Source organism: Netta rufina (genome assembly GCF_964035555.1).
Source record: "Netta rufina genome assembly, chromosome: 22".
Lineage (NCBI taxonomy): Eukaryota > Metazoa > Chordata > Aves > Anseriformes > Anatidae > Netta > Netta rufina.
In genome coordinates this window covers 839,753-867,471 of record NC_140146.1, presented here as the reverse complement: position 1 = coordinate 867,471, position 27,719 = coordinate 839,753, and the positions used below count along the sequence as shown (strand labels likewise).

At 44.1% G+C, this 27,719-nt stretch overlaps 1 pseudogene across 1 annotated transcript; it reads left to right on the top strand.

Moving 5' to 3' along the window:
- The first annotated feature begins 357 nt into the window (after positions 1–357).
- LOC311217848 (ATPase family AAA domain-containing protein 2-like) lies at positions 358–27,719 on the top strand (annotated as a pseudogene). Its single transcript has 12 exons — positions 358–632; positions 4,695–4,854; positions 5,723–5,813; positions 6,241–6,555; positions 11,932–11,963; positions 12,269–12,383; positions 12,535–12,731; positions 13,878–14,037; positions 14,393–14,506; positions 14,603–14,692; positions 27,343–27,453; positions 27,613–27,719. The product of its transcript is annotated as an ATPase family AAA domain-containing protein 2-like (transcript).

The window sequence follows — 27,719 nt, the reverse complement described above, 5'->3', positions numbered from 1 at the left end:
ACAACCCCATGGTTGCCATTCCAACGCAACCGCCTGGTTACCATTGCAACCCAACCCCATTCTTACCATGGCAACACAACCCCATGGTTGCCATGGCAAACCAACCCCATGGTTCTGGCCTGTGTGCAGCCGCAGCCCACCTCCAGCAGCCCCAGCAGCATGCCCAGCGCCCCGCCGACAGTGCCAGGCTCCAGCGCTGTGCCCGCTGCCCCCCGGCCCCCAGCTGGCGGCAAGGAAAAGGAGGTGCCAGCACCACCAGGCAGCACAGCATGAACAGGGAACGCTGCCATAGAGCCGGCGCCCAGAGAGCTGGGCCTGCCAGCCGCGGGGGGCCAAGCGCAGCGTCCAGCTCTGCCCATGCAGCCGCGCACGCTGCAGTGTCCGGCGCAGCCCCGCGTGGACTACGTGCCCTGCGTGGGGCCTTGGGCGGGCCGCGACGCAGCGCCCACGCCGCTGGAGGAGCAGGAGGAGTCGGTGCCCATCACGCCGCAGCAGCGTCCCGAGCGGGAGCGCCTGAAGAAGCTGGCCCAGGAGGAGCGGCAGCGGGCGGCCCACCAGACCAAGATCGGCCCCGTGCAATTCTTCGTGCAGCGGCAGAAGGACCACGCCATAGCCTACTATTACGGCTACCCGTGACCGACCTCGGGCTTCTCCTCGACGGCCCCTGCAGCACCCAGGCAGGCACAGAGACCTCTGCAGGCACCTGCTCCAGCTTCAGCCACGCTCCTCAGCCCTTGCCCCTCTCGCTTGCCCTCTCCCCTCTCTCGTGCTGGAGCTAGGGGATGGGCTTGCCACTCACAGGGATGGCAACAGCGCCAATGGCAAATGCGCGCGCGCCTCACCCAGGAAGGTGGCAATGGCAAGCTGGGGAGATGCTGGCAGCAGCTGGGCTGGGAAAGCTTGGCCATGGCAACTGCTGCTTGGGACACCAAAGGGCTGAGAGACAAGACTTGGTTCTTCTTTCGGGGCATTGCTCTTCTTTCCTGCCTTCTGGATTAAATTCCTCTCCTTAGGTGGTCACTCAGCAAGGCCTCTGCCTGCAGCTCTTCTTGCACTGGCATGCCAAGCGGATAAGAACTGGGAGGTCTTTGGGACAGCAAATGATCAGTGGGATGGGAAGTGATGATGGGGATAGCAATTCACTGGAATGGGAAAAATGGGTTTTATTTGTATTAAATTTAAATTTTTTAATTTTCATTTAATTTATTGGTTTTCTTATTTATTTAATTAAATCCACTTTATTGACTGTGTTGTACAGTATGGCATTGTTTTATTATTATAAAATTATAAGTATTTAATAGTATTAAATATTTTTATATATTAATATAAATTATAAATATCTTTATTTATTATTTTGTTGGTTTTTATTCCTTTTCTACCCTATTAAACTCTCTTTATCACAACGCACTGGTTTGGACTTTATTTTTCCTTCTGAGTCATTCTGGATTCACTCCGGATGGGGGGACACTAGCGAACGCCTGTGTGCTTCAGATCCAAGGTCACCTTTGCCCTCAACTCAAGATACATATTTGCATCTGTTGTTGTGAAACAAAATTAACAACAGGAACAATAAAGTTACCTACTTGCTAGCAGCAGCTCTACATTTGCTGGGGTCTGCTCTGTGCATTTTGAAGACCATTCCATGCTCTTCAGCCCCTCCAGGAGGAAATGTATGGTTCTAGGAAAATGCGTCTTGACCTAATGCAAAGCTGTGACGCAGCCTGCAGCCCCTGCAAGCCCTGGCATTTTACCTGCAGCCCCTCCAACAACTCTGATGTTCCCTGCATCGACTTCAACCACTGCGGCAGGACCTGAGGCCCCTCAAAGCATTGTCACTCACCCTGCAGCCCCTCGAGCCCCTGGCATGTTCCCTGCAGCCCCTCCAGCCCCTGGCATGTTCCCTGCAGCCACTCCAAGCCTGGCACAGGCCCTGAGAGCTGGCTCCGGGGACGACCCTGTTGCTGTCTCAGGCGCCAATACACACAAGGGGAAGGAATGCATGCAGAAGTCATCTCGTTTCGGCAGGGCAGAAAGTCCTCCCAAGAAGGGGAAGGAGCAAGAGGAAGGCGAGGCAGCCTACCCCAAGGTAGGGCCATCCCAGGGCACAGGAGGCTGTTGGAAAGGAGAGCAGAGAGAAAAGCAGCTGGAAGCAGGTGATCCCCATCCCTGGGCGAGCTGCGAGCCATGGGACAAGATTGCAGCTGTCCTCCGGGCGAGCACATTGTCAGCTGGCTGCTGCGCTGCTGGGATAGCAGCTGCAGGAGCCTGGCAGCAGAGGGCAGGGAAGCCAAGCAGCTGGGATCCTTCTCTGGGGAAGGGGGCACTGAGAAAGCGCTTGCAAACGGGGCACAAGCCCTCAGCCTCTGGAGGCGGCGCCTGTCAGGAGTGAAGGAAAGGGATCCCTTCTGGGAAGATGCTGTGGGCTTGCTGAGGCTCGAAGAACAGACGGTGCTGGCTGCTACCAGCGTGCTGCAGCAGCGGCAAGACAGAGCCGTGGTGGTTTTCCTCAGCTGGGCAGCTGAGCTCCAGCACAAGCGCTCTCTCCCTGCCCCTCCTCCAACGCCAAGGGGAGAAAAGAGGCTGGCAAGGGCTCAAGGGCTGCCAGAAGGACAGGGAGATCACTCCACAAGGAGCGTCACGGGCAAAGCAGGCTCAGCACAGCCTGTTCCAGTCCAGCCCGGGGCCTGCTCCTGCGGGGGCTCTCCACAGGCCGCGGCCTCCTCCAGGCCACAGCCACCTGCTCCACCGGGGGCTCCTCCAGCCACAGGGGGGCTGCAGCGTGGAGATCTGCTCCACGGGGGACCCATGGGCTGCAGGGGGACAGCCTGCTCCACCAGGGGCCTCTCCCTGCACAGGCCGCAGGGGAACTGCTGCTGTGAGCCTGGAGCACCTCCTGCCTCCTGCTGCACGGACCTTGGGGGCTGCACAGAGCTTTCTCACTCCTCCCTGAGCCAGACGCTGCTGGGCAGCAGCTTTTGTTCCCTTTCTTAGATGCAAGACACCTTCTTAAATTCAGTCCAGCCAAGTAGGAAAAGTAAATGTGGACAGCCGTATCTTGGCAAAGAAGATAGTAGGGAGCAAGGAGGTTCAGCAGTCAAGATGGAAGGTGATGCCATGAGGCTTACAGGCTAGTAATGTTCTAGTGAAACCCAGCCTGAAGAAGAAGAAACCTGCCTGACTACTTGATGTGAATAACAGACTCTGTTCAGCTCTTTCCTAACATAGAAACGGTGCTGACTGCTTCTAACAGAAGTTCGTGATACTACTGTAATAGTTGTGGTTCAGATGTAGATCTGATTTCTCCTAAGCACACTGAATTCACAACTGTTGATCCTCCAGAGGAGGCTTTGCAATTGAACACCTGGAGAATAGGTAAATTTCCCGCTGTTGTTCTCCTCTCCTCTTGTTTTGTTTTGTTTTGTTTTGTTCCTATTAGCATAGGCTTAAGACTCTGAAGAAACAGGCTGCTTTTTTTCATTTCCAGCACTGGCTGTTCCTCCTGAGCCCCGCCTTCTATTTTTGCAGTCATAGGATATGTGAATGTAAATTCGTGGAGAGAGGTAGAAAACTCTTTCAACTGGTGTTTTTTCGGCTATGTGGGGAGAACAAATAGAGTGGCTTTGAATATTCTGGCTCTTATTCAGAGCAGCAGGTGGAGGGAGACAGATGCGTTTGCTTTTTTAGTGCAATGGCTTCAGAAGCAAGAGGGGAAAAAGCACTTTCTCTGGGAGCTGAAGAAGGTGTCCTAATCACAGGAGAGGTTTCTAAATGGCATGTCTTTGCGAGGGTTCCTGTAGTCCAGAGGTTTTTGTTTGTTTGACGTTGGAAGGTTTTACTCTTAATATTCACGTCCTTCAGCAGAAGTGAGAAATGTGATTTTATTTTGTGCAGTGTCGTGGACCCTCCAAAATTTCCTGGGAATGATGAATACCTCGCATAGTACCAATGTGATGACGGTGGAGACAAGGAGAAAGCAAGAAGATCAAAAGAACGTGACCTCATTTCAAAAGAAACCGTTTTGTACGGCAAAGAGTCTTGTGAGCCTGGTGAGAAATTGCGGCATACTTCCTCTCTCGAGTCTGACACTGAATGTAGCTCTAAAAACCTTTCCTCCTCAGCTGTTACAGAGAGATGCCAAGATACAAAGGACAAGACTAAAACCACTGAGAAAGAGCATTACCAAAGCAAGAGGGAACATGCTCCTAGTGAAGAGAAGGAGAGTCAAAAAGCAGGTCCTTCCAGCAAGAGAAGGATAAAGTTGAATACAAAGAATACAAACTTGAGCTCCTGATTGGCTTCATGCTGAACTCTGTGCTGTTCTTGTCCTAATCTTGGTCTCTCCATAGATAATATGGTTTAAATCCAAATAGAATCGTGTGATGAGGAAGATCTCACTGCAACAAATTCAACATCTAAAATCAAAGTTGACATTTTCCGTGATTTTCTTCCTGAGCAGAAGATTGCAGTACTCCTTTTATATTAACGTAGAGATTATTTCAAACTGTCTTGAAGTGCTTGATGACTTAACAGTCTGCAGATTTATTATCAAATCAAAAAAACCCCGACTTGGTAGACTATTTTTTTCCCAGTTTTGAATGACCACTAGGAAGAAGGTTATTCCGGCATCAAGAAAGTCATGTGGAATGTAACAAAATTTACTGAACCAGTAAGTAAAACTTATATTTTTCTATTAGTTCCATTGTTTCAACTCTTCAGACACTTATGGATGGCATAGATAACAGAGGGGAGATCGTGGTAATCGGAGCTACCAACAGACTGGATTCTATAGATCCTGCTTTACGAAGACCAGGACGCTTTGGCAGACAGTTCCTCTTCAACTTGCCAAATAAAGAGGTGAGAACTTAAATTCAACGTTAGTGCTACCATGGCAAAGTCCAACTTTATAGGAAAAAAAAATAATTGACAACTTGAACAAAAGAGTGATACGTGGAGACACTGCGTTGTTCCATGGAGGGCAAATCTGGTACTGGATATATATGGTCAGGATGATACCACCAAGTAGTTAGTTCTATAATCAAACCTTTCATTCCCAAAGTTGTACCTGTTTGCTTAATTATTTAGTCCACTTGGGTGTTTTCATCATGAAGTTGTGTTTTTGGTCTCAATCCTTCACTTATGAATGGATACGGGACGTGTTTGCATTTGATTGTGCCCCTGCTCAGTGGTAGTAGTTTGAGTCATAATTCTTTTCTTCTTTATAGTAATTGTAGCAATTGGAAGCAATGTGCCAGAAGTGCTTTCTGTGAATTTACTGACTGGAAAGCAAATGTGATGAAGTAATGAGACTGTCCCAATGAAAGCTTGCTAAGCTTTAGAGAAGTTTTTTGGACAGCAAAGAAATGTTTCTGGATAAATTTTTCATTACAGTATTTTCCTCTGGGTCCTTAGGTCTCGTAGTTTGGAAACTTGTTATTGAAGCTATAAATGCCTTTTCTTTCATTGTAGGTTCCTAGAAAAAGTTCAGTATAACAAATAAGAAATATTCAATTTCCTGGTTGACAATGCAGAGTGTATATTAAATAACTGTAAAATACTTGAAAGTTGAGCAAGTAAGAAAAGTGTATTAGTAGATGAGGGGTTTTGAGGGAGGACTGTTTTGTTTTTTTGTTGTTTGTTTGTTTGCCTTTTGGTTTGTTTGTTTCTTGTTGGTATTTTTAAGGAAAACTTGGGACAAGCTAAAATGCAATGATTTTGCCTCCAGGCTAGAAAAGAAATTTTCAAGATTCATACTCGTGACTGGACCCCTCAGCCACCGGACATGTTGCTTGATGAACTAGCTGAGAAATGCATTGGTAAGACTGAAACAGAAACGGATTCTTGCTTGTGACCAAGTTGTAAAGAACCTTAGCTTGTACCAGGCAGTACCCATGCTCTTGTGCCTTGTTGCACAACTAGTCAACGAGGCAGCTGGCACGCCTTCATAGCAATCTGAGTGAGATGCTTTCATCTATTTACTCTTTGTTGTCGTTCCTCTTGTTGTCTGAGAACATTAAATGGTTCTGGGGCATCTTCCTCAAGAGTATAGTTTTTGATGAGGAGTCTGCTTCAGCTGCATAAGCGCAGGATATCAGGCAGTGAGCAACATGAAACTTCCCTGCAGAGCGGTAGCACTTTAAATTCCCTGTTAAGCTGTTTGGTTTTGGCATTACAAATTCCTTAAATGTTGCATGTTGTAAACCTGGGCCTTGACTGATGTAACGTTTGATTTTTGTTTGTTAGGAGACTGTGGTGCAGATATCAAATCCCTCTGTACTGAAGCTGCGCTGTGCTCTCTACGCCGATGCTATCCTCAGATTTATGCAAGTAGGGAGAAGTTGCTACTAGACGTTAATTCTATTAAAATAAAAGCAAAGGACTTTTTCATGGCTATGAAGAAGGTTGTTCCAGCTTCAAACCGGATCAAGGCTTCACCCGTACAAGCACTATCACCCATTTTCAAGCCACTTTTTCAAAGATCAGTAGAGAATATTTTACAAGTTGTGCAGAAGATCTTCCCGCATGCACAGCTTGCACTAAAGGAGGACCGACAGCAAGGTATAACCACAGCATCCACTTCTTTATAATTCTGCTAAAGCAAAAACTTGTGGTTTGTGCAATCAACTTAAACCTTTCAGACGTAATGGTGGTAGAATTTTATTATTTGCATGTGCATGTCTTTCTTTTGGGCAAGTCTGGAATACAGCACATAGGTTTTATTGTGGATTCGAAACTGAAATGCCAAATGGAAGTTCTGAATGACTCAATACACAGTAAAGGACGATGCGTTCTCTACTGAAGCATCCTGCTTCTGACGGCAGCTAAGATAATTAGCATTTGTAGAGGTTGACTTGAGGTTTGAAGTATAAGGCACCTATTTTTCTTTAAAAAATCAAAACTCAGATCTTTGGAGGGGAAGCATTTCTAGGTCAATGTTTCTAATTCCTTTCTGAAGAATGTCAGGACCAGGATACAAGTATACCTGGTCTAAGCTAAATATTGTTTTAGCTATCGTCATTTTTAACCAGTCTCCTAATTTAAATGTTTGTGGATCGTACTATACACGTGAGATCAATTAGCATTGATACTTACTAGATGAATGGAATTCTGTGGCCATCACATCCTTTATCCCCGTGCTTTCATTGTGGGAACCTCCTCCAGAAAGAAATGGTCTTGTTTGTTTTTTTTTTTTTTTTTTTTATCTATTTAGCAACTGCAGAAATTGTTCGTAATCTCCTTTATTCTAAGGGGGAGAAAAAAATCACCAAGAGTAGCGTACCTTATACGTACACATCAGTGGGACTTAGTACAGCTTTGTAGGGCCTTGTGCCATCTCCTTAGATCTGTGGTGGGCTGAACTCTAGGAAATAGCTTTCAGTGTGTGCTCTCAAATGAAGAAAGGGTTTTGGCACTGATTTAGAAGCTGTATTAATGGAAGAGAAAGAGACAAAGGCTATTCAGGAAAGTTAACAAACCTCTTTTGCCTTTCAGAGCATTTCAATCCTATTTTACAAGATGATATGTTTGACAGTGATGACGATGCATCCTTGGTTTCTGGAGATGAATTAAAAGATGGAATGCCTAACGGACCAGAGAAAAAATGCCTCTGTTTCAGCAGGTAAAGAAAGATAGATCCCTGTTTGTAGTGGGTTTACGTGGCAAGGTTTTGGTAGCAGGGAGCCATAGGGGTGGTTTCTGTGAGAAAGATCTAGAAGCTGCCCCATGTTTGGGAAGGGCCCCATTGTTTTCCAGATCCGAGCCAATAAGCGATGTTGTTTTTCGCCTCTGTGAGAGCATATTTAAGACAGGGAAAAAACGCTGCGCCACACAGCAGCCGGGAGAGTGAGAGGAGCGAGGAACAGCCTTGCGCCAAGGTCAGTGTAGAAGGAGGGGGAGAGGTGCTCCAGGCGCCGGAGCAGAAGTCCCCTGCGGCCTGTGGTGAGGACCATGGTGAAGCAGGATGTCCCCCTGCAGCCCATGGAGTACCACGGTGGAGCAGGGTTTCATGCTGCAGCCCGTGGAGGAGACCACGGTGGAGCAGGTGGCCCTGCACCGATGGAGGCTGCCGCCTGTGGAAGACCCCTGCCGGAGCAGATTCTGGGCCGGACCTGTAGCCCGTGGAGAGGAGCCCACGCAGGAGCAGGTGATCTGGCAGGAGCTGCTGCCCGTAGGGGAGCCAGGTTGGAGCAGTTTTCTCCTGAGGGATGGACCCCGTGGTACAGACCCATATCTGGAGCAGTTCTGAAAGAGCTGCTGCCTGTGGGAAGCCCACGCCGGATCAGTTCATCAAGGACTGCATCCCGTGGGTGGGACCCCACAGCACAGGGGATGAGAGTGACCGAGAAGGAGCGGCAGAGAAGAAGTGCTGTAGACTGACCATAACCCCCATTCCCCGTTCCCCTGCGCCGCTCGGGGGGAGGAGGTGGAAGAGGGTGGATGGGGGGAAGGTGCTTTTGTTTTTTTTTCCTTTGTTTTCTCACTTCTCTCGCTTGTTAGTTGTAGGCAATAAATCTTACTATCTCCTTATGCCGAGTCTGTTTTGCCCGTTACAATAATTATTGCGTGATTTTCTCGTCCTTATCTCAATCCTTGAGCCCTTTTCACATATTTTCTCCCCATTCCTCTTTGAGGAGGGGGAGTGAGAGAGCGGCTGTGGTGGAGCTCGGCTGCCCACTCGAGCGGAACCACGACACTGTTATGTTTAAATTCTCAGGTCTGCTGAGTCTTTGTAAACAGTTCCAGCTGTTAAAAGTGCGAGGGGTGGTAGACGAAGGGGCAACATCAAGTTTGTGTGTTGAAGGGGTGCTTGGTATTCACAAGAAGAAAGGGTGGAGGGACTAAAGTTGTAATGAAGTTGCTCTGAATGACCAAATTGAAAAGCCCAGGCTTCTCTTCGTAAGCCAAAGTGATCCGTAGACTACCAGAACACGTTGACTTAATCCATGGCATTCTTTGAAAGACTCAAGACCACATAAATGTGCTGTCCGTCCTTTTAGCTAAAAATACCCCAACTTTATGGGTTTGTGTTGCCACCTTTTGCCCTTCTGTTTTCCAGGATTGTTAAACCAGTAGTGAATTATGTAGCAGAAAGAAAACTGAGAAATGGCTTGTTAAAACACCTTGAGAAAAAATTGAATGGTGTCTTTATTTGTTAAGCCACCAAGTTGTGTTAATCTTGTGATATTTTAGTATGGAAGTCATGCAAGCCCACAGTTGGAAAGTTAGATCATGTTGCCACAGCTGGATCAGTTATTTTTCTCAGTTTCTATTGCTGTGCTGTCCAGAAGATTTTCTGTCCTCTAGAGCAAGGCTAAGTCTCTAGCATCTTTGATTTAAGCCAGCAAAGGTACAGCCTGATTGTAGTGGGGAAACAAATGCTCCTCACCAATTTATTTCCTAGTAGTAAAGCAAGATTGCAGGGATATTAATTTGCAGTCTTGGTTTAGTAAAGAATAGGAAACACAAGGGAAGAAGATGAAACAAAGGGAAGACGGTGAAACAATTGGAATGACTGAATAACTTAACTGGAAATCTTACATGTATTTAATGTACCGCTGCCATTTGGAGTATTTGGGGAAGGAAAAGAAAGTCTATAGGAAAATTACTTGGAACATCTGTGTGTCTATTCAGCACCTCATTTATAAGCTTGTTTTCTTAACTCTTGTTCTAGGAGTGCTTTCTGTGAACCAACATCATGCCAGCCCCATCTGCTAATAGTAGGAAAAGAAGGGTACAGCCAGGTTTCTTACGTGGCACCCGTGGTGTTGCACGCTTTGGAGAAGTTTCCTGTTCACACCCTGGACCTTTCTGTTCTGCTTACAAACGTTGCACCGCCAGAAGAAATCTGCGGACAGGTACCTTTTTTCTTTTTCTTCTCATCGGATTCACTGACTGTATGTAAAGGATCAATCGAGTTGCAAGTAAGGTGAGCAAAATTAATTGGTAATGGAGGTGGCCTTGTTTTAATGTGCCCGGATGTTTGCTTCTGTCTGAAAATCCCCTTTTCTTTTAGACAGCACCACAAACAATCTGGATGTTGTACATGTCGACATTTTCCATACCCAGTTTTACAGTGAGGCTGTTGGTAGCAGCTCAGGAAGCTGGGCGGTGTTGCTAATAAACATCTCTTTGTGGAAAGAAATGCTGCTCATGTCACTGGGATCCAGAAAGTAGTTCTCATTGCCTCCTAAGACTGTGTGCTCCCAGTAGATGGCTCTGTATCAGACTGCATGTCGGCTACTTTTTGTAGCCTTCTTCTAAATTATATTAGTAAGGCAACCAAGGTTTGGGGCTTCTGTTTGTTTTGTTTTCACATGGACATACACAACTTGTGCTGTTGCAGTATGTGCAATAAAAGCATTAACATTCAGAAAACACTTCATTTGCACGGTGATGTGGTTTTAACTAGAAAAAATGAACAGATTTGGTGTTTTTACTTTTAGGCAGGAAATCCATTTTCTTGTTTGGCATCACTACCTTAAAATATTTTTACCTTTAGGGGAAACGTTTGAGAGCCATACAAGTAAGGACAGACATGTTACACGACTGAATACTGATGTGTCCCTTAAGAGGGACATTTCCTTTCTTTGTTATGCGATGATTGTGGCTGTGGCCATATAGCTACGGTGTCTAGCCACTGCCTGAATATATCCTTCCCATCTTCTGACTAGAGTTCTCCGAATACTGATAATCTGAAAGGGTGCACAGAGAAATTCCTTATGTGAAAGGATGCTTGCCACTCTGTTCACGTAGTTTCATTTCATGGGGCAGTCAGATGGCTATGTAGCTATGTATTAAGAGGTTATTGTACGTGTTTTAGTTTTCTTACCCAAGCTTTCCTTTTCACTAGCTGATCCAAAATGCTCAGAAGACAGCACCAAGCACAATTTATGTCCCAGATATCCATTTATGGTGGGACAACGCTGGACCTACCTTGAAACTTACTTTTCTAACTCTACTACGTAACATTCCAGCATTTTCGCCAGTTTTGCTGCTTGCTCCATCTGATGTACGTCACTCAGATCTCCCAGAAGAGGTATTTGTCAATACTTTCCTTACTATTTCTTCAGTGTCTTGTAATTTATGAATGCTTTCAGCATCAAAATGCTGTGCTTTCTTAAATGCATGCTGTTATTACTCAGGCACCCTAACAAATCACTTAAAATTTGCTTAGAGAAAAAGATACTGTGAAAGCATCTGCTTAAGGTTTTTTCTGAGTCAAGCAGGTGACTTTCACCCCCCTTCTCACACATGCAAATAATAAATTAATACAATAATTCTGGTGGCTACAAAGTGGTTCAGTCAAGAATATGCAGTGCTTGAAATGACAAGAGGATGTTTTTACTGAAGAGATTTCTTCTGACAGTCTGCCATTCCATGCTATGTTGGGTAAACTGCTAATAATGCAATTTAGTAGAGAATTGAAACACTTTGATTAAAAAAAAATAAGTAAATCAGTTTCTTTCTTCATATAGGCCAAAGCTTTCCAAGCTGGAAAGCTGAGTTCCAATTTCTGCTAAAGTAACTTTGGAATCAAATTCTAGTTGTATTCCTAAATAAACTGTAGTAAAAGTAGGTGCAGAACTTCATCGACTTCTGAGAGTTTACATTAAGGGAAGGTGCCCAAAACAGGACCACACTGTTCTCATTCTGATGATTTGGTCTCAGTCATTGGGGGAAGAGAACGGGTCTTACCTAGACATGTTTATTATCAACTGCTTTGAAAGTGCTTGAGTTCCCACAGAAGTTTTTGTACAGGCTGTAAATTCCTTCTAAAATAAGTAGTGAAATTCCTCACCTACCTTTTATTACTAGAACTTGAAAATGGAGGAAGACGTAGAGGTACTAGCTACTTCAGACACCTTTTGGTAGAGAAATAAAAACTCAGCAAAAAGCCCTCACTTGTCTGCTGAAGCCTTTCTCTTCCCTCTATAGCCATAAAGGTTCTAAGTAAAGGATGCAGCAAGGCAAGTAAATACAAAGGAGGCGCTGTTGGATGTGGTGAAAGCCATTACTTTACCAGTGTAGCGTACAATCCCTTCAGCGAGCTTTAATTCTACAGGTGATTCTTAAAGGTGATATTTGAATTTGCCGTGCCAGCCTGTGAAAATGTAGCCTTTTAAGGCCAGGAAGATAACTTTTTTCAGTTTGTGTTCTTCAGGTTATTCTTAATTTGAAAAGGTACTCGTCTTTTTGGAATAGAAGATGAGTTTTTTGTGGCCTTATATCTGAAATGTCTCTCCTCCTTCTGCTTTAGATCCAAAAATTATTTAATACGGAATTTGGAGAAGTGTGCAATATTGAGTTGCCTGGTAGGGCAGAGAGAGCATCTTTTTTTGAGGACCTAATTCTAAATGAAGTGGCTAAGCCTCCTGTAAAGAAAAGAGGTGAGGAGGATATAAGAAGTACATCTAAAACTTTCCTATCGAAGTTACTAGCTCTTTGGGCTTTGCTTTGGTGGTCATTTTCTGTCAGTAATTTGTCATATGCTTGTATTTGAGTACTGTAAATTGGCTAATTTTTCCTGATGAATTGAAGTTGATTGGACATTGGAAGTTGTGCCTGTAGCACCACCAGCTGAGCCTCAGAAGCCACAAGAGGAAGAAGTAGGGATGCTGGAGGAGGAAGAGGAGGATACCTTGCGTGACCTTAGAATTTTCTTGAGGGACGTTACTCACAGACTTGCCACTGACAGACGTTTCAGGGAATTTGCAAAGCCTGTTGACCCACAGAAGGTAAAGTAGTGCTGATCCGTGTGTGTCTGTAACTTCTCAGTGTTCGTACTTCTCAGCGTTTTGGGGAAGGTTCAACTTTGTTTTTAGGGCTGCACTGTAAGGATTTTGCAAGAAGCAGAGGCAGTGCTTTTACTTCTGCTGACTCTCAAATGTGTCTTATGGGATTATTCGCTGAAAGCCCTGGTTTCATTCTAAAAAGCCAGTCCAAATGCCAACACAGTTTGCTCGTGAAAAAGCTTTGATATGTAGGCGTGTCACAGCACTGAAAAGCACAGAGATCTTTCCTTATAATTACAAACAGTATTTACAGGACTACTTGAGTGAAGTCTGAAGCCCTTTCTTGGACTGTCAGTTCCTGTGGGAACAGGAATGGGAGCAGCAGTTTGTAAAAATAAGTTTTGAGATCCTGTTCTCTGTTTCATCTGGAACTCCTCAATAGGAATCAACCATAAGTGCAGTGTGTTTTCTTTTTCCTCCAATTGGCTGCTTAGATGCCTTTTTCTCCTTAATTGATGAGATAAGCCTAAACTAGGGGCGTATATTTCAAAGACAGATGTAACTTGAATATACCTGCGGATCAGCAAAGTCGTCTTCATGTGGGCCTCCACTGGCTTTTCTTCCCCTTTTTTCCTAGGTTCTTGAGCTGTGAAAAATCTAGACAGATACATATGTCCTCATCTGAACTGGTCATTAGTCTCCTCTTCTGGTCTGAGGGAAGAAATGAGCACCTCAGGGCCCAGTTATCTCATTCTAAAGTAGATGCCTGCAATAGGTACTTCACAGGTGCAATTCATGCACCTTTTCCTCAATGTCGACAACAAAGAGAATGCCGGATGGCTTGCTCAGCTTTCACTGTTGTGATTTTCTGAAGCAAAGTGAAATGAATCTCCCACCCTCAGTGTTTCTTCTCTACCATGCACGTGCTTCTGACCTCCCTACTTCTTGTTGTCCTCTCGTGGCCGCGCTAATGAAAAATGAAAAAGCCCTTCCATTTTTGAGAAGCAAACTGGTTAATTTCAGCATCTTCTGATGCATCGCAAATGTTCAGAGTTTTTAGGAAGTCGTTTATTTAAAGTCTTCAGAATAATTTTGGTAGACAGTGTGCAAGGTTAAGAAAACCTCTGAATGCTTGTATTTGATCTGCAGGTACCTGACTATGCCACAAGGATTAAAGAGCCGATGGATCTTTCAACAGTTCTGACTCAAACTGACTCGCGCCAGTACCTCGCTGCCGGAGACTAGCTGAAGGACATCGATCTAATCTGTAACAATGCCTTAGAGTACTACCCGGATCAAAGATCTACAGGTGAGGATGTGCTTTTTAGCCCTAGTTTAAAAAATCTGTCGAACGTATAGATGGATAAATGCTGTGTGCGGACAATAGACTTCGGATGGATTAGATGATTTTGGACGTCCACAGAGTACATCTCTTACCACATTGTAAATATTTTATCATTTTGCTACTTGGGCATGGAATTGTGATATAAGTGTTCCCCAGGAACTTGTGTTTTTGTTTTAATTAACTTCAATGTTGTTATGCTGAAAATATTCACTGAGAGAACCTTTCGGAACCAAGCTATGAAGAAAGCAATTTTCTTCTGTGATCAAAACAGTTTCATTGGTTGGTAGACAACATTCAGTTAAAGTGTGTAAAATTTCAGATCGTCACAGCGCCTATGTTTTGCAAGACACTGCATATTCAATGGTGAGGAACGAAATGGATACAGAGTTTAGACGACTTTGTGAACAAATTAAAGAATCTCGTGAGAAAAGAGGTACGTGCTTTAACGCTAAGGATTTGAAGACTTGTCTCTGCATTTGTAACTGAAAATGCATGACGAAGATCTTTGGTATCTATTCTTTCTTGCAAGGTCGCACCTCTGCAGCGTGTGCTCCATGCGACAACTCCAAGTCACCACAGCAGAACCCTGCTACTGAAGACGAGAAACCAGATGAAGAGAGTAATGAAAATGAGGAGATGCCAGCGGCACCTGTAGATGCCAGTACACCCATTTCTAATGGCAAGTTGCATTTTATTCAGCTGCTCTTGTCATTCATACCTTCTCCGTTCTTGAGGCGCAACAGGTGTCTCTGATGCCTGGCTCTTTATGGCAGAGGTATTTTGTTTTCAAATTGACTTCCAAATGGGAGAGAGAAATCCAGAGGTCATTCATTCAATATAGTGATGAATTAAAGTTCAAAGAAAGTTGGTTCATTTGATGTACTCTTACTGGAACTTCATTTTGTAAACAGAACGACCCCCCACTCAAGGATATCACAGCTTCCCACCCATACTAAAAATGATAGTACTCACCCTTGTAGGAGCAGCAATGTGAAGAAGGTCAAGGGCAGTAAGAAGGGTTCGAAGCTTTGATATAACAAGCCTTTCACTTTTTTTGACAGAGCTCCTAATAAGCATCTTTAGCAAGGTCTGGAGATGGGAGAAAAACTCAAACTAGATTTTAATTCTAGGATGTATAATGTCAAGCTTGACTGTTCCTCTGAACAGTCAATTGAATTTAATTTTTTTTAATTTAAATTAATTAGTTTATTTTTTTTAATTTAAATTCAACTGAATTTAAAGTTTTGAATTTAAATTCCAATTGAATTTATTGAAAAAATTCCAATTGAATTTAATGTTTTGTTGTTGTAGTTTTTCACGAAACACTAAGTTTATGTGAAAGGTTTTGCTGCAATATCTTTTTGCCAAGGATATTAAGCTTAAGTTATCCACAAGAAAACGGTGGGGAGAGGGAAGCTTTAGTTTTGAAAGCTTTTTTTTTTTTTTTTTTTTTTTTTTCTCTCCAGGTTTTTCTTGAGCACAGCAGCGTTTCAGTGTCTGCCTGCCATTAGTTGCCCCACTACCAAGTCAGGAGGGTCAATTAAACTTGCGTGAGGCAGAATTTCTTTATCTGAATCTACGTGGTTCACATAAATATATTCTTGTTTCCTTCTTTCCCTAGGATTATTCTTCTCCCAGTATTGAATGTTTCAACGGACACTGTTTAAGATCAATGAGCAAAAGCATCCTGCGGTGTTCAGTCTCCAGCTTTGAAGAAAGTATGGCGATACTGAGGGGAAATGTCAAGAGAAGACGCTTTTCAAGGTACTGTATTTCTATATGTTCAATCTCTGTTCGATTTGTAGATTGAAAAGCAAGAGAGAAAGCGTGTGCAGTGAGTTGTGGCCTGATAAACCTCCGGCTAAAATCAGCAGAGGCCTAAGAGCATGCTGATGGCGTACCAGTACCTTAAAACTAGAATCCCTCTTCTCAGTGAAAGTCTTCTGCTTTTCTAAAAAAAACATGTTTTTTTCCCCAACCCCTTTGAGGTGTTGTTGTGGTTTAACCCGGCCGGCAGCAAAACACCACACAGCCCTTCTGCAACCCTCCCACCTCCCTCTCTGGGATGGGGGAGAGAAATGGGAAAGTGAAGCCTGCGAGTTGAGATAAAGACAGTTCATTAAGACAGGAAAATAATAATGATGATGATGATGATGATAGTACTGCTACTAGTAATGTGTACAAAACAAGTGATGTACAATGCAGTTGCTCACTACCCGCTGACCAGTGCCCAGCGTAACCCCTAGCAGCCCGGCTGCCCCGCCCTATCCATGGTGCAGCGTGTTGCCATAAGGCATAGAATTCTTTGGCCAGTTGGGGTCGGCCATCCTGAGTCTGTCCCCTCGCAGCTGTTGCTGTACGCCGATTCTGATCGCTAGTAGGACAGTGAGACACTGAAAGGTCCTTGGCTTGTTGTAAGTACTGCTCTGCAGCAATTGAAACATCGGGGTGGTATCAGCACTCTTCTAAACATCCTTTCACACATTCTAAGCCAAAACATAGCAACCTACCCGCTACTAGGAGGAGAACTAACTCTGTCCTAACTGAAACCAGGACATGTATCTTTTCCACTTGGGTGCTATTGCTCATAATTTTGAGAATTCAACATGAGCAAGCTAGGAAATGTGGGTACATACAGAACCGCGTGTATATGGTACGCAACAGACTTGGGATGTGGATTCTGCGTGAGGCCTACAGGCTTCTCTTTGTATACCATGGAGCATTGGCTTGTAAACATGGTGAAATTTCCCATCCTTGATGGGTCTAATACAACAAGTCTTTTCTCCCTTCTCTGCCCGGTCCTCTTTCTTAATGTAGGCAGTTGAGAAAGCCAAAATTGGAACGAAAAAAAGAATATAACACAGGTAAGTGGCTGTAAGTCCCCGGGATACCTATTTGCGCTGGTTACTGAAGAGGATGGCACTTGGTCACTCCATGGCTTTCATTTGGCCCCAAAGCCTTCTGTAGTCAGCTGAATTCACTCCTCAGTGACTTTTCTGTGAAGAGAGGTAGGTGCAAATAGGAGATTTTATGAATTCCTTGGGGAGGGAGCAGTGTGAATTGCAGCTTGGTTGGCACAAAGCAAAGTGTTCTAATTGTGCAAAGTAAATCGATACTTGATAAGTTCAAACTTAGTTTTATAGCTGGCAAGCACAAAAGTAAACCTTAGCTGTGATCCTACCAGCACAGTGGTGTAGCTCTTCCCTTCCCCTTGTCCTCTTGGCTCTTTTAATGACAGTGCAAGCAACAAACCTGTGCCAAAGGGTGCTGTATGGCAAACAATGGGCAGGCTTTTTTCTAAAAAGCACGAGTTTGAGTTATCTGGTGTTTGGGTGTTTCTCTTGAAACGATTCTTCCCTCCTTGAGCTGTTAGATCCTAATGCAGGAAATGGAAGTGCTGCATGCATAAACAGAGTAATCAAACATACACCTCTTAGGAAGAGGCTTGCAATGTCATAGTGTTTGTTTTGAGCACTGTTAGATACAGTTTGACATGACTGGAGTGAAAACACCTTAGAGAAAGGTGTTGATTGTTCTCACTTTTCCAAGACAGAAATAACTGGAGTAGATTTCCCTCCTGCATGGAACAAAAGTTGCACGTTTGTTTTTGTCTGGCTAGCTTTCAGTCTCTTTAAAAATTTCCCTACAGGTCCCAGTTTTAAGTAGACAGTTTAAACGTGCAGAGCGATGAAGAAGTGGAATGCAGTGGTTGTGACACCAACTTCTGATCTGAAATGTAAAGAAAACTCAATCCACTTCAGGGTGCTTTTTTTGTTTGTCTGTTTCCATTTTACAAGAGCAACGGTGAAATAAGGAGAATCCCATCTTCACTGTTTCAAAATCCTTTGTTTCTGCGTTTCAGTCACCAGAACATTGAGGAGTAGAGCTGGTGCAAAAACTGTGAGACGAGTCCACGGAGAAAACAGGGACTTGGAGCTGCGCCGCAGCTGTAGAGTCGGACACAGTTGGTACTCGACTACTAACTCGTCCATTCTATTTGACAAACTTATGACAAAGTAAGTCATCTTTTCTTGCAGACCTCTTAGAATGATCTTTCTTAGCAAGCCTTTGCGCTATGGCATGATGTTGGCCTCGACTTGCTCTTTATTTTGACAGCAAAGAGGTATGGCTGCTCCTGGCATTTCCTTCATGTTTACAGGGAGACACCGTTACCTGGCTAGATAAACAGATTTTCTTGAAGGTGCTATTTCAGCATATAAGAATTGATTTAAAAAACAACAACAAAAGTGCTTCATGGCTTGCTAGTTTTGTAATCTCACATTTCTCCAGGAATACTTGATTTGCTGCATTTCACCATTGCACTCGTCAGCGCCGCTGATTCTGGTTTATCACTATTTGCATTGCAAATCTCCTTGTCCAAAGCTTAAACTGATGTATGCACTGCTTGAAAACAAAACCTGAAGTTGCAGAGCAGTAGACTCAAGTCATTATGCTAGCCGCTGTGTAACCATACTGCTTTCCAAACATAAGATGTCCAGCTTATTTTGTTTCTATGAAGAGTTTAAACGGCTCCCGTTAAGCAAAGATGTCCCCACACTGATACTATTAAGCAAGGATTCCACCTCCTTTGGCTGAGGTCTGCTCCCTTACTCACATTCGAACATTCATCCAAGTAGCCTGCAATTCCACACTCTCGGGGGAAAGTCCATAGAATAGAAAAGGTTCCTCCAGTCTCTTCCTCAGCCTTTTTTTGAAGCATGCAATAAAGCAAAACATTCACAGGCTGCCCTTCCATGCAAAACAAGGCAAATTAGTAAGACAGGAGCCACAAAACTGATTGTCCTTTAAAGTTAAAATGAGATTTGAAATAGATCGAGTTAGCAAGTGTTGTAAGTCTGTAGCTAAGTCTGGTTTTGCCAATGCAGCACAATTCCCTATCACGTCGCCAGAGCTGCTTCTGTAGCTCCAAGAAGCAAAACTGCTTTGAAAAAATACAGTGTCATCAAAGCATTCGTTGGCTCAGTAGGCACGGCTCAGGTTCAACAAGTTTGTGAAAAAATGAGTACTAACAGAAGCAGCAGGGTCCAAAGAAACACTTTATGTCCCCACTGCGAAATGAGGGGCTTTACCTTGAGTGTTATGCACACTGTCAATAGAAAAGCACTGTAACAGAATCTGCCACGGCAGTTTGCATGTTACTGAAAGACCATCAGAGTGGGACTGCAGCAAGATCATTGCGAAGTTGCAAAAAAACCATGTGGGGGTGGGAGTTTAGTTGCGTTAGATAACACAATCTTAGATAAAGATTTTGGTCTTAACGTAAAAGTAAGGATGTCTACTGATCTCTTCAACTCCAACAACTGAAGCCCAAGTCTGAAAAATCGCCTTTAAGAATGCAAAGAAAATATTTAACTCTTCTGTATGTTCATACTTTGCTATCAAGCAAAGGAATGAATGCTGATGCCTTAACTATGTAGGGCTGTAGCTTACAGAGAGACTACACCTTCCTGTTTTTTTCCCTTTAAAAACGTTAAATGCATGTGAAATTATTTGGGGGTGTTTTCACATGCAAAGCCTAATGCAGTGCATGCAAGCCCTGTCATCTTCTTCCTCTAGTAGTGTCGCGTTAAGGGGTGTAGCCGATCGACCGTCATGGGTCCCGTCGGATTCAGGGTGCTGAACTATCACGGTCACGGATTCACCAACAACGCAGTACGGCCTCGCTCTAGTCGCATTCAAGGAGAACTCTCACAGCTAGGAAGAATGCAATTAAGTGCAATTTCTTACGGCGACAGGTACACAAGTTCTTTGGATTGTCAGTGATAAATTCACTGTCTGCAAAAGCAAGCTAGCATGCATGAAATGCACAGGTACACAGCCTAGGTATTAAGACATTAAAAAGCATCAAAACTCTAGAGATTTCTAAGATTCCACAGAGACGCCTGGTATAAGCAAGCGTTCAGATCTTACCCCACGGCGTCCCAATGGAGTGGGGGTGGGGGAGTGAGAGGCTCAGCCTGTCGAGTGATGTCAGAAGGAATCCTTCCTGATAGTATCTTCCCTAACATCCCCTTTCTCTTAAAGCAAGTGATATTATTTTCTATCTTTAAGGTGGAGCTTGAGTGACTCTAGTCATGCATATCTTGGTTGTGCTTGGTAGAAATGATCTCACTTGCGTTTAAAGGTACAGGCTCTGAGAAATTCCGAGGGCGTGCTCAGTGAGGGGTGGTTGCACCTTGGAGGCGGGTAGCTTTTGGGATGGAGGTGTGCTTATGATGCCTAGTCGCTTAAGGCAATTACTCCACAAGTAGTAACTTAGTGTTGATTTAACTACAGCATATCTAAAACACAAGAAGGATGTTAGTATGGAAGAAGCCGATGAAACCAGTCCTTAAATCTTACTACTTATTGTGCGTGAGCAGACTGGCGTGAGTTTTAGCTATACTGGCAAATATCAAACCACACCTGTGTCGTCCTAAAGCTGGGAAAAAAAAACAAAAACAAAAACAAGGAAATGTTGAAGCAAATAGGGAGGCCTGTAGCTTGTGCAGTCTTTTAGCTGAGAAAATAAAGAAGGAGAGAGACAGGTAGCCTTGAGCTAGCAGAAGCAAGGAAGAGAAGGGCTAAAAGGGAAAAAACAGGAAGGAGAACACCAGCTCCAGACTGACCTATAGTAACCTTTTTCTCATTAAGGGTCATTAGCACATTAAAAATCACACCTGTCAAAATGCTAATCTATGCTAATGTGGGATTCGGTGTGTGTCCCCCCTCTCCTGTTCCCCCTCCCCCCCGGTATTCCTCTGTAATGCACAAGCTCAGTGCAGATAAGTTAGGTGAGCTGTAATAACCAATCCAAAGGAGCCAAAGAGAGAGTTTTCACAAGTTTCCTGTGTATAAATGACGGTGATTCGAGTCAGAGGTGTGCTTGCTTTGCAAAAGATGGCCAAGTGCCTGACTCTGCAGCGTTCTATAAGTAATTATATAATTAAAAGACCTTCGTGTGCATTCCGACTCTGGGTGCTTATTGGCGCGGTGCACTCTGCACGAACCTGTGGACAACATCTGTACTCAGTGTCATGCCTACAGACAACCCTTTACTGTTGGGACCTGCATATTTTTCTGTGCATTCAACACAACCCCTTTGGCACAACTAGTTAACCACGTAGCTGCCAGTCCACCACTCAGTTGCACTTGTGAAGAGGAAAAGCTATTTCCGTCTACTGTAGGAGCACATCCTCTAAATGCAAGCTTCACTCAGCTGGTCATTTACTGCAGGATAAGATTTGAAAACTGTTGAGGTCTGGGTTTCCTGCTTACAGGAAAAATTAAGTGCTAGATCGCCCTCTACTCCGCTTTGTCTGCTGCATTTAATGGAGATTAAACTGATTTCGTTTGCTCCTCCGTTTATGGACAATGAGCTGAAGGAACAGGTACAGCACATTAGCCTGGAATGCCTTCCCTCCCAACCAAAGTAAACTGGAGCTGTAACTAAAACAAGCAGAAGCAAGGCTTCTGTGTTTTCAGCTGAATAAAGTTCCAACAAAATCATCCTCTGGGATTTGAAGCTTACTTCACATGACATGCCAACGACTCTTTTCCCTCCATTGTAAAGCGGATCCCTGCTGTTAGTTGCTCTAGAAGCAAAGGAATCGTCGGTTTGGTTAACAAATAGCCGCTTCTGCAAACGAGAAGTGTTGTGCTGTCTCTTCCCTTTGAATGACTCCACACTTCTCATCAGCTACTGGATTGCTGACCTAGAATCAGAGAACATCCCAAGGTGGAAAGGACTCCCAATAATCACCAAGTCCAACTCGTGGCTCCACACAGGACCACCCCAAACTGAGACCCGATGTCTGAGAGCATTGTTCAACACTTGTTGACCTCCGTCAGGCTCGGTGCCATGAGCAGTGCCCTGGGCAGCTGTCTCAGTAGCCAGCCACCCCCTCAGCGCAGCACCTGAGGCGCACGGGGCTCGGCGGGGCGGCCCGGGAGGGGAGGACGGCGGGGTGAAGTGGCAGCTCCCTCAGAGCCGTCTCCCCGCCGCCTCGGCCGCATGTCGGGGCTTTTTCGTGTCGGGGCTTTTTCGTGTTGCGCCCTCGGGCTCTCGCCGTGGGTGAGATGCTGCTCCCCAGCGCGGACCCCTTGCGCGTGGGGCCTGCCCGCGGCGGCGGCGGGAGGGAAACCCCAACCCCAAAGCCCTCCCGGCAGGCCGATCCGGCACCGACAGTAAACACACGCCGGAGGAAACGCTCTGGTTTTAGCCGTGAGCAGCGCGGCCAGAAAAGGCGTCACGCTGGAGCTCCGAGTTCGGCGGCGTTCCGAGGCCATTGTGGCGGTTGTGGAGACAGCCCCGGCTGAGGTGGCTGCTGCTGTCGCTGCTGTCCCCTCTGTCCCTGCTGTTGCCGCTGTTGCTGCTGTTCCCGGACCTTGGAGACCCCCGGCGGCTCCCTGTGCCAGGCCCTGTGGCCCCGGGGAGCTGCCCGCCGCCTCGTCGGCCAGCCTGGCAGCAATCCTGCCAGCACAGAATAGCCCACTGCGTTTCAGGGTAAAGTGACGATTAATTTCTATTTCCTGGCCTGGGTGCTGCTTTCTTCTTTAAGGAAGCTTCAAGGTTAAAGGTTCAACTCAGTTATGTCAGGGTTCAACTCCGTTTCGTGAAGGGGCTCTTGTACGAAAGCTTAAGCTGGGATTGACTCTCTGCTAAGCGGAGGCCAAACGTGGACCTACTGAGAAGCAGGTCCTAAGTGATAACATTTTCTAAAGAGACTGCTAAACACATCTGAACAGTGCTGCTGCAGAACTCTGAATGGGGGGATAGCAACTGTCTTAACTGATCTGGAATCTTGAATTTACTTTTCAATGGACAAGAGGTGTGTCTCTCAAGGCAAACAAAGAGAGGAGTAACACCCTCTCTTGTCACTCATGTCAACATAAATTTATGCTCAGAGCGTAGGTGTAGGAACAGCATCGGTATGTATATGGAACATCGGGAGAGGAAGCTCTATCGGTATTTACAGTTTTTCTACTATCTTGCCAGAGAGACGTCATCTCCAAATGAGAAATGGATGTATTTTGAAACAGTGGTGGTGGATCGGATTTCTTCTTTCTAGTGTTAATATTTGCTCTTGAATCGTACTTAATACCTGGTAACACCTCAATCAGTTGTCAAAAATAAACTTAAAAATGTGTAAGGCTTATCTCATTGGTCAGTATAAAGATCAAGGTCTTCCCTTCCCTTCCCTTCCCTTCCCTTCCCTTCCCTTCCCTTCCCTTCCCTTCCCTTCCCTTCCCTTCCCTTCCCTTCCCTTCCCTTCCCTTCCCTTCCCTTCCCTTCCCTTCCCTTCCCTTCCCTTCCCTTCCCTTCCCTTCCCTTCCCTTCCCTTCCCTTCCCTTCCCTTCCCTTCCCTTCCCTTCCCTTCCCTTCCCTTCCCTTCCCTTCCCTTCCCTTCCCTTCCCTTCCCTTTTTTCTTTTTTTCTTCTTTTCTCCTTTCCTTTCCTTTCCTTTCCTTTCCTTTCCTTTCCTTTCCTTTCCTTTCCTTTCCTTTCCTTTCCTTTCCTTTCCTTTCCTTTCCTTTCCTTTCCTTTCCTTTCCTTTCCTTTCCTTTCCTTTCCTTTCCTTTCCTTTCCTTTCCTTTCCTTTCCTTTCCTTTCCTTTCCTTTCCTTTCCTTTCCTTTCCTTTCCTTTCCTTTCCTTTCCTTTCCTTTCCTTTCCTTTCCTTTCCTTTCCTTTCCTTTCCCCCCAGTATTGTTTTTCTGTTCTCCTTCTCACTGCAGTCTTGATTTTGTTTCTTGTCCCTTAAGTATGTTTCCAATGTGTTGCTGAAACATTTTCCCTTTCAATCCTAAAAAAGGAGCTGTCACTGGTGAAGATCGGAGCTTATCCCTGAGCCCAGGAGCTGTCACCTTAGTCTTCCAATCGGACAAGGACGACTTCATTTCTCATGTAAATGCATTTGTCAGGTTTGCGTATTGTTTTTTCAGGAATGGAAAGTGTGTATAGAATGGATTTAAAATCAATTTTAAATGTAAAACGTCAGGGCAAAAAAGTTCTAATTACAACCTCTGCACACAATTTGCCAGCTGTGGGACTAGGAGTTTTCTTATTTACTGTGTTTTGTTTAACGTGTCTGAAGTTTAATGGACAGCAATCAAGGCGTGCTAGAAATCTGAAAGCACTTTATGCTTTGTTCTCTCCGTCATTTTGGTATAACAAACTAGCTTATGTTTTAAACCCTCCATGAGGTTAGTGGTTTCCCTGAAGGTAACAAGTCCCTGTGTGCTACAGTAAGACAGTAACAAAACATGAAGTATAGAAGTTCATCCTGTCATTATTCAGCTTCTGCCTATGGACACACAACTACGCTTATTTAAAGCGGTATCACCTTGAAACCTAATCAGCATTTTAAAAAGGACTTTGTAGCAGTTACTGGCTTTTGTCCTGGAGGGCTGAGGTTTGTTTTGTTTTGTTTTACATTCAGCATTTCCATTTCTAGCTTACATTCCCCTGTTGTTTTGCATGAGGAAAACGTGCAACTTTAGAAAGGAGAACGGAAAGAGCTGCTTTTTAGTCTAACTTTTCAGTTTGTCGTAGGAGTTTTAAATGTGGTAGGAGTAAAACACCAGAAGTACTGCTGCCAAAGTTATATTCAAACTCGTCTTTCTTGGAGAAGCAGAAGAAGCCCAGGGAGAAATAAATTTGCAAACATGCTCTTCATGCTCTCCTTTCCCAAGATTTCTCTGAGATATAGCCCATCCTCTGTGGGTTTTGAGGTATATGGTTCCCAGGAGTGAAAAGGAGGGCCAAACATCTCTCCTCTTGGATCTCAACATGCCAGGGCTTTAGTGTACTGCCACTTACGGCTCCGCTTTTTCACCTGGAAAAAGCAACCGCATGATGTAGACTGAGGAGCCCTCACAAATTAACTTGCCATCACCAAGTGACGCCCAGAAAAGGTGTATTTAACAGCTAGGCTCATTATAGAATCACAACAAACCCCTCATGACTGGTGCAGTAGACAGTGAGGTAGAGGGCGAGCCCTGGAAAGACAGAAGAAAAGTAGCAGTGAGTTCTGGGTACCTTTGTGCAGACGAAACAGAAAAACGCAGGCAGTGAAGTAATAGTGTTCCGTTACTAATGCCAGCAATAGATAATTGCAACAATTATCTATTAGATCATAGGTACTAATTAACAGATAATTGCGAAACTCCGGAAATCAATAAATAACTGATTCCCCTCAGAGAATGTCTTCTACATTTTTACATTAAAAAGACTCCAGAGTTGTAATGGATTAAAATCCTACGGAAGTGAAAGAAATGGCATCGGCCACTAGTTCTGCAGAAGCGAAAAGTAATACTGATAGAGTTTAGATGGAAATTTTCACTTTGTGTGTTTAGTTTGGGGATTCTTTTTAAATCATTCATACCAGCGATTTAGTTCTTAAGGCTGTTTCTTTGAGATTAAGTGACAGGACTTCTGTTACTCTTTTCTTCTTGGAATGCTTCCTGATATTCTTACGTCAACCAGAACTTCTGTCTCTGTTGCAGATGTGAACAATGACCGTAGCTAAGAAGCCCAAATCTTCAAAGCCTAAAAAGCCCTCTTCAAGGCGGTCTGGCAAATCCAAGAAACCAAGTACTAAAATACTGATGTCACGCACCGCCAACTGGGGCCGGATAGTGCCTGCAGAAGATTCAAGCCAAGTCTCTGTGGCCCAAGGACGTGGAGGTGCTATTTACTGTAGATCATCTGAAAAATCTAAGGCTTTTGCCCCAAGAGATCTAAGTAAGTGTGCGTTTTATCCTGCCTCCATTGTCTTCAAAGCAAAAGTAGAAAATGCAGTTCTTACTTGTTGCACTGATAGAGAAGGGGACTACTGTGAACAAAGACTTCAAAAGCGAATCCCCTAAGGCAACTGAAGTGACTGATGTTACAGAAATTAATTTTGATATATTTACAGTCAACAGAGAAATATGGGGACCTTTTTGTAATGCACAGATTCCTCCATGTCTTTTCTGTTTTGCAAAGAAAAGTGTTTGATTGTTGCTATTCACAGCTTCCATTCTTCACAGGTTTTTTGAATGATAACATTGCTCAGGAAAAGATCTGGTATCTGTAGGGGTACTGTCATTCCTAGTTCCTAGTTTTTACGTTTTTACCATATAATTTCAAGTCTAAGTTTGTGGTTTAAGTTATAATAAGGAAAAAAACAGTAGTTGAGTTAATCAGGTTAAAGATTATAGATGGAGAGGAACTTGGCATTAGGTGCTACAAACAGAATGGCAGTTAGCCTTGCCTTAGAAAAATTAAAATGGTTGACTAAAGTTGTTTTTTTTTTTTTTTTCCCCAAAACATTGTGTTGACCAGCCAATTTGAATTTGGTGGTATTAAAGCTGTCTGCAATAAGTTTTTCTGGTTTGGATTGTAGCTAGCCCCTGTAGGTGCTCCTGCAGAATAGTATTTTTTTAAATACCTTTCTTAGAAACAAACAAACAAGATCTCTTTTTAAATTTAACTTTCTTGCAGTCGTTAATGATGGAATTGCTCCGCCACAGAGCCTTCTTTTTCCACCTGAGAAGATTTGTATGGATTGGCGAGAAACACAAAGTGTTGGAGTTGGCCTGTACAATCTTGGCAACACATGTTTTCTTAATGCTACTCTACAGTGTTTGACCTACACACCCCCACTTGCCAATTACATGCTTTCTCTTGAGCACAGCCAGTCATGTGAGTACTTTCTAACAGTATTTTGAATCTGTTGGATAGCTCTGAAGGTGAAAGAACAGCAGTGATTCTGTGAGATAAGCTTATTTGCCTGATTTTACCTGTAGAAGCTGGCTTTGAGCACTGTATTAGCAGTGGGCTCCGAATAGCATATGGAGTGCAATTAATGCACCATGGTTTATTTATTTAGTTATTTGTTTGTTTGTTTGTTTATTAAAGGATCATTTATTGCTTCATGGGAATAATGAAGTGCATTGGACAGTAATGCATTTAGTAGTAATTTTAGAGAGTAATACATTTTGCAGGCTGTGGAGTTCACATTCCTGTCAGCCTTTACAACTGCGACTTTGCAGTAGTCTTTTAGATTTCTCATCACAACATGCATTTGAATACAGGCTTAGTGGATATTTTTATTCTGTAAAGTTGTGTGAAATGAAATGTTACAAGACTGTTGGGACATTGGCATCTTGGGAGAATAGAATGTAGCAAGGAGAGTGGATATTGTATCTATAGTTTAAATTGTACTTAGATGTTTGTAGTTATGGATATTTCGCTGGACTGGGATGCTTTGTTCTTTCACTCTTCAGGTCATGAACAAGATTTTTGCATGATGTGCACGATGGAGACTCACATTAACCAGGCCCTGCGTTGCACTGTTGATGCCATCGAGCCCACGCATGTTATCAGTAATCTCAGTCGTAAGTGGCTTCAGATGTGTTTCTTTTCGATAGCTTGTAATCTTCAAATAATTATTTGATGTGTCTAAGTGGTTTTAACACTCAAATGAAGAGAGATTTTAGAAATACAAGAATGATTTCATTTTTAAATGAGGTCAATACTATCGTCTTCTTGTTTAGGAATAGGACAACATTTCCGTTTTGGCAGTCAAGAAGACGCACACGAGTTCTTGCGCTATACTGTTGATGCTATGCAGGAAGCGTGCTTGAACGGAAGCACCGAGTAA